This window comes from Leucopleurus acutus (assembly GCF_964270905.1).
Source record: "Leucopleurus acutus genome assembly, chromosome: 2".
In the NCBI taxonomy this organism is placed as follows: Eukaryota; Metazoa; Chordata; class Mammalia; order Artiodactyla; family Delphinidae; genus Leucopleurus; species Leucopleurus acutus.
The window spans coordinates 150609919-150622649 of record NC_139143.1 but is presented as its reverse complement, the minus strand read 5'-3'; the positions used below and the strand labels follow the sequence as shown (position 1 = coordinate 150622649).

The 12731-nt window shown below is 38.3% G+C and overlaps 1 protein-coding gene across 2 annotated transcripts in view; it reads left to right on the top strand.

Moving 5' to 3' along the window:
- The window catches only part of OSBPL9 (oxysterol binding protein like 9), a 169705-nt gene that overhangs the window by 30998 nt on the left and 125976 nt on the right, over positions 1–12731 (top strand). Inside the window, exon 1 of one of the 2 annotated variants that reach the window (XM_082834102.1) lies at positions 3527–3555. The exons of the other annotated variant lie outside the window; for it this stretch is intronic. The gene's annotated coding sequence lies outside the window, so the exon portion shown is untranslated. Of the gene's footprint in view, positions 1–3526; positions 3556–12731 lie in introns of those variants that run through there. 2 annotated transcript variants of the gene reach the window in all.

The window sequence follows — 12731 nt, the reverse complement described above, 5'->3', positions numbered from 1 at the left end:
TATACATACAGTGGAATACTGTTTAGTCTTAAAAAGGAGGAAGGAAATTCTGACACATGCTACAACATGGATGAACTTTAAGGACATTGTGCTGTGTGAAATAAGCCAGTCACAAAAAGACAAATATTGTTTGATTCTACATATATGAGGTACCTAGAGTTGTCAAATTCATGGAAACAGAAAGTAGAATGGTGGTTTTCAGGGGCTGAGGCAAGAAGGATTAGGGATTTCTTGTTTAATGGGTACAGAATTTCAGTTTGAGAAGATGAAAAAATTCTGGAGATGGATGGTTAGGGTGGCTGCACAACAATGTGAATATATTTAGTGGTACTAAGCTGAACACTGAAAAATGTTAAAATGGTAAGTTTTATGTTATGTGTACTTTACCACAATTAAAAAACTCCCACCACTTATTATGTACAGTTCTGTAGATCGGACATCTCAGAAAGATTCTCTCCTTGTTGAAATCAAGATATTGGCCAGGCTGGGCTCTTATCTGGAGACTCTGAGGAAGACTCCAAGGCGAGAGTCTGCTTCTAGGCTCATTCAGGTTGTTGGCAGAATTCAGTTCCTTGTGGTTACAGGACTGAGGTCCTCATTTTCTTGCTGGCTGTCAGCTTGAGATCTGCTCTCAACTTCTAGAGGCTGCACATACTCCTTGTCATGTGGCCCCTCCATCTTCAAGTCAGCATGGTGCATAGAATCCTTCTAGTGCTTTAAACCTCTCTGACTTTTCATTTCTGCTACCAGCTGCAGAAAACACTCTGCTTTTAAAAGACCTCACATGATTAGAATAGGTTACACCCACCAGATAATCTTTTTGCCATGTAATCACTTCAGTGATTACTCATCCTGTACATAATCACTGCAGTAACATTTCATCATATTCACAGTTTCCACTCACACTCAAAGGGGAGGAGAGAATACAGGGGCAAGGGTCATTTGGGGGGTGGGCATTTTAGAATTCTACCACACAGCATGACAAAGAAGAACTAGACATACCTGTGTTTGAATCTTATTTTTGCTCCTTGCTTTGTTGACTGGAAGAGGGAAGCTATCTGTAAGCCTCCTGAGCTTGACTTTTCTCTCCTTTAAAGTGGGGATTATAATACCCTTGCAGAATTTTGTGAGGATTAGGCACTTGACACATAGATGGAAGCTGTAAATTAGTAGTGTTCGTGTGTGTGTGTGTGTGTGTGTGTGTGTGTGTGTGTTTTAAGAGGTTCTGTGGTAGTTTCAAGAAGCAGAACTGCCATTTGGCTTCCTATTTAGGAAACATCTGGAGAGTTCTTTTGCAATATAGGTTCCCAAGTCCCACTCTCTAGAGATATACTGTTTTAGAACTGGGTCTGAAACCCTTATTTTTAAACAGATTCTCCGGGTGATTGTGTTGTACAGCCAAGATTGGGACCACTAGTGTAGTAGAATCAGAGAGACCTGGAGCTGAATCTCACTCAGCTTACACTCCTTGCTGATTCTGTGCCTTTGGGCAAATTTCTTAACCTCTATGAAAATAATATATAACTTGCAGGGTTGTGAGGTTTAGCAATTATGCATGTACAGAGTTTGGCACATAGTGTATATCCAATATATGATAACTGCTGTGGATGATGATGATGATGATGACGGTGGTGGTGATAGATAATGCACCTGTCATCTAGATTCCACATGAGCTTAACGAGCTGTCATTGACCTGTACCACAGATCTCTCCCCGCCTCTTCATACATCCCATCCTATGTGCCAATCACACTGTACTTCTTCATGTTTCTTCATTGCTTCTGACATATATTTTTCTTATGTCAGGAATGTTCTGTGCCCTTATCTGGTGAGCTCATCTTTAAGAGACTTTTCAAAAGCTGTTTCTTCATGAAGCATTCCTGATCCACATCCTTCTAACAGATTTGCTTCTCTTCCATTTGTCAGTTATATCCATGATAGTACTTCTACATGGTATTACACGTTAAGTAGTCTGTTTTCCCCAGTGAGTTCAATAGTGAGTTCCCATCCACTGTCATACGTGCCTGGTACACTGTAAGTAGGTTCTCAAAAAATGCTTATTGTTGATTTCATGTGTTTATAAAAGTAAGGAATACATTTTGGGGAATTTGCCTCTACTATAGTTTACATACAAAAGAAGTATGGAAGTTATGTTAAACACAGCATGAGCCAGTGGTATGGATGTGTTTTATTAAAAAAAAAAAAAAAAAAGCAAAATACCCGTGTGGTTTTAGGCTACATGAAAGAAGATTAGGAAGAGGAACCAGCAGTTATTGAGGAAGCTCTCTGGATCAGTTACTGTGCTGGCTGATTTTCATTGACATTCCCATGACAATCCTCTCAGACTAACGGTGTTATTTCATTTGACGAATGAGGAGACTGAGACTCATGTTACATTTAGTAACTTACCAAAGTCACACAGTTAGTAAATGGTGAATCTGGGATTGAACTTGCGTCTGTCTCATTCCAAAACCATGTACAGTCCATAATGTTACCAGGCTCCTCTTCTGTTTTTTTTTGGTCGTACCATGCGGTATGAGGGATCTTAGTTCCCCGACCAGGGATCAAACCCATGCCCCCTGCAGTGGAAGTGCGGAGTCTTAACCACTGGACCACCAGGGAAGTCCCTGGGCTCCTGTTCTTCTTGACTAGAAGAGTCAGTGCAGATGCTCCAACTTGATGCAAGGACATGTAAAACCAGTGGAGGAAAACCATTTCCTTCCCCTCTACTTTCTTTGACTGTATTGGTGGCAAAGTGTGGCCACTAGATGGTGCCCTTGCCTTGATGGAAAAGTAGAATATTGGTTGAGTCCTGGGGTCTGATTTTTTCTGTCCTGAGACTCACCAAAAAGCAAAACATCGACATTTCCAGGTAAAATCTGAAAAATGGTGAAGTAGTAGCATTAAAGAGGCAGTGTGGGGTAGAGACAAGAACAGACCAAAAATGAAATGGAATTCAAATCTGGATTCTGCCACTTACTAGCTTTGTGACTTCAGGCAACTCATCTATTCAGTTCTGAGTCCTATTTCCTTTAGCTCTGGAATGGTCTCATGTCATTTACTCATATAATTATGAATATCAAATTAACTGATACATGAAAAAGTATGGGACTTGCCTGGTGGTCCAGTGGGGAAGACTCCATGCTCCCAATGCAGGGGGCCTAGGTTCGATCCCTGGTCTGGGAACTAGATCCCACATGCATGCCGCAACTAAGAGCCCGCATGCCTCAACTAAAAGATCCCGCGTGCAGCAACTGACCTGGCATGGCCAAAAAAAAAAAGTATCCAAACACAATGTTTGGGACTTAGGTTCTTTTTTTTTTCTTTTTTACAGTTATAAGGGACTTAGGTTCTTAATGAATGGTAGTTACTGTTGTAATTAATAATTCCTGGCGAGAGGAACCAACATGGCGGAGTAGAAGGACGTGCTCTCACTCCCTCTTGTGAGAACAACAGAATCACAAGTAGCTGCTGGACAGTCATCGACAGGAAGACACTGGAGCTCACCAAAAAAGATACCCCACATCCAAAGACAAAGGAGAAGCCACAATGAGACGGTAGGAGGGGCGCAATCACAGTAAAATCAAATCCCATAACTGCTGGGTGGGTGACTGACAGACTGGAGAACACTTATACCACAGAAGTCCACCCACTGGAGTGAAGGTTCTGAGCCCCACGTCAGGCTTCCCAACCTGGGGGTCCGGCAACGGGAGGAGGAATTCCTAGAGAATCAGACTTTGAAGCCTATCAGAATTTGATTGCACGACTTTGACAGGACTGGGGGAAACAGAAACTCCACTCTTGGAGGGCACACACAAAGTAGTGTGTGCATTAGGACCCAGGGGAAGGAGCAGTGACCCCGTAGGAGACTGAACCAGACCTACCTGCTAGTGTTGGAGGGTCACCTGCAGAGGTGGGGGTTGCTGTGCCTCACCGTGAGGACAAGGACACTGGCAGCAGAAGTTCTGGGAAGTACTCCTTGGCTTGAGCCCTCCCAGAGTCTGTCATTAGCCCCAACAAAGAGCCCAGGTAGGCTTCACTGTTAGGTTGCCTCAGGCCAAACAATCAACAGGGAGGTAACCCAGCCCCACCCATCAACAGTCAAGGAGATTAAAGTTTTTACTGAGCTCTGCCCACCAGAGCAACAGTCAGCTTTACTCACCACCAGTCCCTCCCATCATGAAACTAACACAAGATCTCTTAGATAGCCTCATCCACCAGAGGGCAGACAGCAGAAGCAAGAAGAACTACAATCCTGCAGCCTGTGGAACAAAAACCACATTCACAGAAACATAGACAAGATGAAAAGGCAGAGGGCTATGTACCAGATGAAGGAACAAGATGAAACCCCAGAAAAACAACTAAATGAAATGGAGATAGGCAACCTTCCAGAAAAAGAATTCAGAATAATGATAGTGAAGATGATCCAGGACCTCGGAAAAAGAATGGAGGCAAAGATCGAAAAGATGCAAGAAATGTTTAACAAAGACCTAGAAGAATTAAACAACAAACAAACAGAGATGAACAACACAATAACTGAAATGAAAAATACACTAGAAGGAAACAATAGCAGAATATCAGAGGCAGAAGAACAGATAAGTGACCTGGAAGACAGAATGGTGGAATTCACTGCTGCAGAACAGAATAAAGAAAAAAAAATGAAAAGAAATGAAGACAGCTTAAGAGACTTCTGGGACAACATTAAACACACCAACATTCACATTATAGGGGTCCCAGAAGGAGAAGAGAGAGAGAAAGGACCTGAGAAAATATTTGAAGAGATTATAGTCGAAAACTTCCCTAACATGGCAAAGGAAATAGCCACGCAAGTCCAGGAAGCGCAGCGAGTCGCATACAGGATAAAGCCAAGGAGAAACATGCCGAGACACATAGTAATCAAATTGGCAAAAATTAAAGACAAAAATTATTGGAAGCAGCAAGGGAAAAACAACAAATAACATGCAAGGGACCTCCCATAAGGTTAAGAGCTGATTTCTCAGAAGAAACTCTACAAGCCAGAAGGCAGTGGCATGATATACTTAAAGTGAGGAAAGGGAAGAATCTACAACCAAGAATACTCTAACCAGCAAGGATCTCACTCAGATTCGATGGAGAAATCAAAAGCTTTACAGACAAGCAAAAGCTAAGAGAATTCAGCACCACCAAACCAGCTCTACAACAAGTGCTAAAGGAACTTCTCTAAGTGGGAAACACAAGAGAAGAAAAGGACCTACAAAAACAAACCCAAAACAATTAAGAAAATGGTCATAGGAACATACATATCGATAATTACCTTAAACGTGAATGGATTAAATGCTCCAACCGAAAGACACAGGCTTGCTGAATGGATACAAAAACAAGACCCATATATATGCTGTCTACAAGAGACCCACTGCAGACCTAGGGACACATACAGACTGAAAGTGAGGGAATGGAAAAAGATATTCCATGCAAATGGAAATCAAAAAAAGCTGGAGTGGCAATCCTCATATCAGATAAAATAGACTTTAAAATAAGGTTACAAGAGACAAGGAAGGACACTATGTAATGATCAGCGAATCAATCCAAGAAGAAGATATAACAATTATAAATATTTATGCACCCGACACAGGAGCACCTCAATACATAAGGCAACTGCTAACAGCTCTAAAAGAGGAAATTGAGAGTAACACAATAATAGTGGGGGACTTTAACACCTCACTTACACCAATGGACAGAGCATCCAAAATGAAAATAAATAAGGTAACAGAAGCTTTAAATGACACAATAAAAAAATAAAAAATAAAATAAAATAAAAATGACACAATAGACCAGATAGATTTAATTGATATTTATAGGACATTCCATCCAAAAACAGCAGATTACACTTTCTTCTCAAGTGCGCATGGAATATTCTCCAGGATAGATCACATCCTGGGTCACAAATCAAGCCTCAGTAAATTTAAGAGAATTGAAATCATATCAAGCATCTTTTCTGACCAAAACACCATGAGATTAGAAATGAATTACAGGGAAAAAAATGTAAAAACCACAAACACATGGAGGCTAAACAATATGTTACTAAATAACGAAGAGATCACTGAAGAAATCAAGGAGGAAATCAGAAAATACCTAGAGACAAATGACAATGAAAACACGATGATCCAAAATCTATGGGATGCAGCAAAAGCAGTTCTAAGAGGGAAGTTTATAGCTATACGAGCCTACCTCAAGAAACAAGAAAAATCTCAAATAAACAATCTAACCTTATGCCTAAAAGAACTAGAGAAAGAAGAATAAACAAAAACCAAAGTTAGCAGAAGGAAAGAAATCTTAAAGATAGGAGCAGAAATAAATGAACTAGAAACAAAGAAAAGAATAGCATAGATTAATAAAACTAAAAGCTGGTTCTTTGAAAAGGTAAACAAAATTGATAAACCATTAGCTAGACTCATCAAGAAAAAGAGGGAGAGGACTCAAATCAATAAAATTAGAAATGAAAAAGGAGAAGTTACAACAGACACCGCAGAAATACAAAGCATCCTAAGAGACTACTACAAGCAACTCTATGCCAATAAAATGGACAACCTGGAAGAAATGGACAAATTCTTAGAAAGGTATAACCTTCCAAGACTGAACCAGGAAGAAATAGAAAATATGAACAGACCAATTACAAGTAATGAAATTGAAGCTGAGATTAAAAATCTTACAACAGGGCTTCCCTGGTGGCACAGTGGTTGAGAGCCCACCTGCCGAGGCAGGGGACACAGATTTGTACCCCGGTCCGGAGAGATACCACATGCCACAGAGTGGCTGGGCCTGTGAGCCATGGCCACTGAGCCTGCGTGTCCGGAGCCTGTGCTCCGCAACGGGAGAGGCCACAATGGTGAGAGGCCCGTGTACCGCAAAAAAAAAAAAAATCTTCCAACAAACAAAAGTCCAGGACCAGATGGCTTCACAGGTGAATTCTATCAAACATTTAGAGAAGAGCTAACACCCATCCTTCTCAAACTCTTCCAAAAAATTGCAGAGGAAGGAACACTCCCAAACTCATTCTATGAGGCCACCATCACCCTGATACCAAAAGCAGACAAAGGTACTACAAAAAAAAAAATTACAGATCAATATCACTGATGAATATAGATGCAAAACTCCTCAACAACATACTAGCAAACAGAATCCAACAACAAATTAAAAGGATCATACACCATGATCAAGTGGGATTTATCCCAGAGATGCAAGGATTGTTCAATATATGCAAATCAATCAGTGTGCTACACTATATTAACAAACTGAAGAATAAAAACCATAAGATCATCTCAATAGATGCAGAAAAAGCTTTGACAAAATTCACCACCCATTTATGATAAAAACTCTCCAGAAAGTGGGCATAGAGGGAACCTACCTCAACATAATAAAGGCCATATACGACAAACCCACAGCAAACATCATTCTCAATGGTGAAAAACTGAAAGCATTTCCTCCAAGATCAGGAACGAGACAAGGATGTCCACTCTCACCACTATTATTCCTCATAGTTTTGGAAGTCCTAGCCACGGCAATCAGAGAAGAAAAAGAAACGAAAGGAATACAAATTGGAAAAGAAGAAGTAAAACTGTCACTGTTTGCAGATTACATGATACTATACATAGAGAATCCTAAAAATGCCAGCGGAAAACTACTAGAGCTAATCAATGAATTTGGTAAAGTGGCAGGATACAAAATTAATGCACAGAAATTTCTTGCATTCCTATACACTAATGAGGAAAAATCTGAAAGAGAAATTAAGGAAACACTCCCATTTACCACTGCAACAAAAAGAATAAAATACCTAGGAATAAACCTACCTAGGGAGACAAAAGATCTGTATGCAGAAACCTATAAGACACTGATGAAAGAAATTAAAGATGATACCAACAGATGGAGAGATATACCATGTTGTTGGATTGGAAGAATCAATATTGTGAAAATGACTGTACTACCCAAAGCAATCTACAGATTCAATGCAATCCCTATCAAATTACCAATGGCATTTATTATGGAACTAGAACAAAAAGTCTTAAAATTTGTATGGAGACACAAAAGACCCGAATAACCAAAGCAGTCTTGAGGGGAAAAAAACGGAGCTGGAGGAATCAGACTCCCTGACTTCAGACTATACTACAAAGCTACAGTAATCAAGACAATATGATACTGGTACAAAAACAGAAACATAGATCAATGGAACAAGATAGAAAGCCCCGAGATAAACCCATGCACCTATGGTCAACTAATCTATGACAAAGGAGGCAAGGATATACAATGGAGAAAAGACAGTCTCTTCAATAAGTGGTGCTGGGAAAGCTGGACAGCTACATGTAAAAGAATGAAATTAGAACACTCCCTAACACCATACACAAAAATAAACTCAAAATGGATTCGAGACCTAAATGTAAGACCAGACACTATAAAACTCTTAGAGGAAAACATAGGGAGAACACTCTTTGACATAAAACACAGCAAGATCTTTTTTGATCTACCTCCTAGAGTAATGGAAATAAAAACAAAAATAAACAAATGGGACCTAATGAAACCTAAAAGCTTTTGCACAGCAAAGGAAACCATAAACAAGACGAAAAGACAACCCTCAGAATGGGAGAAAATATTTGCAAATGGACCAACAGACAAAAGATCAATCTCCAAAATATATGAACAGCTCATGCAGCTCAATATTAAAGAAACAAACAATCCAATCCAAAAATGGGCAGAAGACCTAAATAGACATTTCTCCAAAGGAGACATACAGATGGCCAAGAAGCACATGAAAAGCTGCTCAACATCACTAATTATTAGAGTAATGCAAATCAAAACTACAATGAGGTATCACCTCACACTAGTTAGAATGGGCATCATCAGAAAATCTACAAACAACAAATGCTGGAGAGGGTGTGGAGAAAAGGGCACCATCTCGCACTGTTGGTGGGAATGTAAATTGATACAGCCATTATGGAGAACAGTATGGAGGTTCTTAAAAAAACTAAAAATAGAATTACCATATGATCCAACAACCCCACTACTGGGCATATACCCAGAGAAAACCGTAATTCAAAAAGACACATGCACCCAATGTTCATTGCAGCACTATTTACAATAGCCAGGTCATGGAAGCAACCTAGATGCCCATCAACAGACGAATGGATAAAGAAGATATGGTACATATATACAATGGAATATTACTCAGCCATAAAAAGGAACGAAATTGAGTCATTTGTTGAGATGTGGATGGATCTAGAGACTGTTGTACAGAGTGAAGTAAGTCAGAAAGAGGAAAACAAATATCGTATATTAACGCATATTTGTGGAACCTAGAAAAATGGTACAGATGAACCAGTTTGCAGGGCAGAAGTTGAGACACAGATGTAGAGAATAAACATATGGACACCAAGCGGGGAAGCCATGGGGAGGTGGGGATGGTGGTGTGTTGAATTGGGTGATTGGGATTGACATGTATACACTGATGTGTATAAAATTGATGACTAATAAGAACCTGCTGTATAAAAAAATAAATAAAATGAAATTCAAAAATATAAAAAAAAAAATAAGTCCCATTGGTAAGATGAATCTCAGATTTTGAAGAATCTTATAGGGCCTTAGGAATCGCCCTAGTAATCACTAAATATATTGTGAGTTTTTGAAAACTATTAATCCATGTGTGACTTAAAGTAACTCTTTTTTTATCCAATGCTTCATTCACTGAGTACTTCACTTCATTCACTGAGTACTCCATATATCAAGTGTGCTGATCATCAGAGTTGACTGATTCCCTGAGGGATATGTCCTCTGTATTCTTTTCTTTTAGTCCATCACGAGAGAGTTCAGCAGTGTACCATGATAGATTATTAATAGTTTTAACACTGACTTCTTCCAGGGCTTTATTTCAATGATTCTACATTATTTTTTCATATGTTAACATCTCTGGCATTGGGATACATTTTATAATCATTGATGTCTTAGAATGGTTACAATTAGGTATTTCTAGGTTAATGTATAACCTTAAGAATGTCTTTCCCCCTCATCCTCTTAGATCTGCATCCTTCTGTCAATTGTTTTATCACTTCATTATGAAAAATTACTTTATTGATTTATGCCTTTTTTGTTAATTCACTAGCTTTTGTGGAAACATCATCTCTTCTCTGTGAATTTGACCCTGAAAATGTCCTTTCTTGGGCAAGATGTAAACATCTGTTTAATCTCTGTGATTGGTACATAGATGTCATTAGTGCTATATTTTCTGAATGTTTATAATATTTTATGACTAAATTAAAAATTTTTAAAGTGATGGAAAAAGGTATTCCAGGAAAATATTAACCAAAAGAAAGCTAGGAAATAGTATTAACATCAGAAATAATAGACTTCAAGTCTTGCCTGGATTGATTTCAGAAAGTAAACCTAAATTTCATTCCAGTAATTGTATAGCCTTGCAAGTTTTGCAGCTTCTAAATAAAAATTCCTGGGAATCTAATAATGAAGTGTTGGTGGTTAATAAATAAATTAATAAATAATAGACTTTAAGAAAAAAATTTCAGTTGTATGGAAAAAGAGAATGCCTCAAACCCAGTGTCACATACGTAACATTCTCTGACAGCAGTGGAATAAATTAGAAATCCTTTATAAAACAGTAGCCACATGCCACCTCACACACATACTTGTAAATAATTCATTGGTAAATGTAGAAATTGTAATGGAAATTATGAAATATTTAAACCTGAATGATAATCAAGGTACACGTTAAAACTGCATCTAAAGCAGCCTATGATTTATAATCATAAATGAATATATTATAAAACAGAGATTAAAAATTAATGAGCTAAGCATTATATTCAAAAAATTAGAAAAAGGGCTTCCCTGGTGGCACAGTGGTTGGGAGTCCGCTTGCCGATGCAGGGGACGCGGGTTCGTGCCCCGGTCTGGGAGGATCCCACATGCCGCGGAGTGGCTGGGCCCGTGAGCCATGGCTGCTGAGCCTGCGCGTCTGGAGCCTGTGCTCCGCAACGGGAGAGGCCACAACAGTGAGAGGCCTGTGTATCGCAAAAAAAAAAAAAAAAAAAAAAAAAAAATTAGAAAAAGAAAAAAGTAATGGTAAAGAAAGTAGAAAGAGAAAATAAAGGGAATTTTTAGGCCAGAGTCCCTTATTAATGTAGATGTCAAAATCTTGAGCAAAATATAGTAAACCATACCCAGTAATGTGTAAGCAAAAAGTATTATGACCAAACAGAGTTTATTCTAGCAATACTAGGATGCTAATTTTATAATTAAGATAATTTACCATAGTAATAGACTAAAAAGGAAAATTACATAACCATCTGAATAAATGCAGAAAAAGCAGTGAATAAAATGAAACATGCATTCAAGATCAAACAAGTTAGGAATAGAAGAGAACATTCTTAACCTGATAAGGAGTATTTTCTAAAATGCTCCAGTGTTCTTAATACTGAAATAGTAGAAGCATTCTCTTTAGAATCAGTAGCAAGACAGAGGTGCCTGCTTTTGCTGTTTCTTTTTTTTTAAACTGAAGTATAGTTGATTCACAATATTATGTTAGTTTCAGGTACACACCATAGTGATTCAGTATTTTTTCAGATTATATTCCATTGTAGGTTATTTCAAGATAATGACTGTAATTCCCTATGCTAAACATTATATCCTTGTTGCTTATCTATTTTATACATAGTACTTTGTATCTGTTAATCCCATACTCCTAATTTGTCCTTCCTCCCTTCTCCCCTTTGATAACCACAAGTTTGTTTTCTATATCTGTCTGTTTTACATATACATTTATTTGTAATATTTTTTAGATTCTACATATAAGTAATATCATACAGTATTTGTCTTTCTCTGTTTGCCTTGTTTCACTATGCATAATCTCTGGGTCCATCCACGTTGCTGCAGATGGCAGTAGTTCGTTATTTTTTATGACTGAGTAATATTCCATTGCATATGTATGTGTGCGTGTATATATACATACATATGTATGTATATACATAAACATATACCACATCTTCTTAATCCAGTTGCCTGTTGACAGGCACTTGAGTTGCTTCCATGTCTTGGCTATTGTAGATAGTGCTGCTGTGAACATTGGGGTGCATGTATCTTTTTGAATTAGTATTTGTTTTTTTCTGGATATATACCTGGGAGTGGAATTGCTGGATTGCATGGTAGTTCTATTTTTAGTTTTCTGAGGAACCTCCATACTGTTTTCCATAGTGGCTGCACCAATTTCCATTCCCACTAACAGTGTACAGTGGTTCCTTTTTCTCCACATCCTCTCCAACTTTTGTTATTTGTAGACTTTTTTGATGTGAGGAGTGAGGTGATATCTCATTGTGGTTTAGATTTGCATTTCTCTAATAATTAGCAATGTTAAGCATCTTTTCATGTGCCTGTTAGCCATCTGTATGTCTACTTTGGAAAAAAGTCTGTTCAAGTCGTCTTTGATTGAGTTGTTTTTTTGTTACTGAGTTATATGAGCTGTTTGTATATTTTGGATATTAACCCCTTGTTGGTCACATGATTTGCAAATACTTTCTCCCATTCCATAGGTTGTCTTTTTGTTTTGTTGGTGGTTTCCTTTGCTGTGCAAAAGCTTTTAAGTTTAATTAGGTCCCATTTGTTTTGTTTGTTTTGCTTTTATTTATTTATTTTTGCCTTGGGAGACTGGTCTGAGAAAATATTACTACGATTTATGTTAAAGAATGTTCAGCCTATGTTCTCT